We start from the raw sequence: 1770 nt of genomic DNA on the forward strand, positions 1-1770 counted from the left end.
CACATGGTGATGTTTCAGTACATATAATGTATGGTGATCAGATCTTGTAATTATAATAACATATCCCTGGGAAAATGTTCACAAAAAACCCAGACAAGTTCAATTGTCTTTCATTCTCTGCTTTTTCTAATTTCTTTTATTTTAACTATCTGCCAACATTTGTCTTCATATTGTCACCTATAGCCTAAAAGTCGTGTTATAAACACTCTACTTCTTCAAAGCTTGACTTGAGCTAGCCGTATTTTAACACTATTTAATCGGCATTGCAACCATATTCACCAACCTTATTTTCCCCTCTTCCTGGATTTCTGGGCCATTGCTCACTTTAACAATTAGTAGATGACTTATAATCCCATACTTCCTTGCTTTACCTTAAAATAGTATTTGAATTTATACATCTGTATTTTTCCTTTTGCTTTTGAAGAAATATTACTATCATTGGGGCCTGTGTTCTTTTCCTTTTTTAGGAGTTCTTCACAATTTTTGATCAAAGCCCTGTTCCCTGAAATGAGTAAAGGTTTTTACTAAAATACTACGTTTAAAGCATCCTATTTTCTCATCTGGCTTCCAGAGAATATACTCATAGTGTTTTTTAGCTAATCAATAAGTTCAGGGAGCACATGTAGTTAGTGGCGTGTTTCTTAACTCACTTCTCTGATATAGAATAACAAATACAATGGAGTGGGGAATGGGGAAAAGAAATTAAGCATGACTACATCTGCAAGTAACAATTGCAGCCACTTTGTCAAGGGTAAAACAATCATCAATGAGCTATACAGATTGTTTGTCACCGGAATAACTGAATCAAGAAGTTCCAACTCACTGATTTTTTTCATTCCCATATGCCTGAACATCTGGGACACAAAGAAATAGTGTACATGTTAATAGGCAAAGCAGTGGTAATGACTTCTACCTATTGGAAGCAGTTATCTATTTTCTCTTTACGATCTAAATTTTACAAGGAAATACTTTAGATAAATTCTGATAGAAACTCAGAAAGAAGTATGGCAGATATGAATGTAAAGATAGTATATAACAGCACGAAAATTATAGCTTAAAAATTTTTCACCATGAGAGCATTGTTGGATAAGCCATTTATAAGTTCAATTTGAATTGATACATTTATAGCTAAAAGAATATAATAATCTTAACTTTTTGAATGTGTATTTTAATTCAACAGCTACAGTTAAGTGACAATAAAAATTGTAGAGAATGTTGGGTTGTATTTCCCGCATATTCCCCTTGTTAGACATTACAATGTTTCCAGCATTTCATCAGGTGTTCAGTAGGTGAGCAACATTCGCTCTGTGAAAAGTATCACATGAATTATTGTGCAAATGTAGTAGGAAATGCTTGTGGTTCCTTATACACTGAAACGTATAACTCAGTTTGGAGACTATACTATATAAATGTGGAAATACTATAATTATGCTTATAAATTGCTTTTTTTAAGCATGCAAATTAATGTGGTGCAAGCTGAATATGTAAGTATAGGGGTGCACTATAAAGTAATGATCAATGCCAATGATATTAATCAAGGAAGGTTTCTTGGGGGAAGTGAATTCTAAATAGAATTTGATACATTTGTTTATTTAACACTTGTTTTATGTTTTCTAATTATAAATATAATGTATTCTCATATTCTCATGGTAATAAATTTAAAATTTCAAATAAGTAAGAATAAAAGAAATTAAGATCCCACTGTCCAAAAATAATCACTCTTCAGTTTCTGTTCTTTTCCTTCCATTTGTTCTCTGATGTTTTTCTACA

This window comes from Propithecus coquereli, unplaced genomic scaffold, assembly GCF_000956105.1.
Source record: "Propithecus coquereli isolate 6110/MARCELLA unplaced genomic scaffold, Pcoq_1.0 Scaffold3, whole genome shotgun sequence".
Lineage (NCBI taxonomy): Eukaryota > Metazoa > Chordata > Mammalia > Primates > Indriidae > Propithecus > Propithecus coquereli.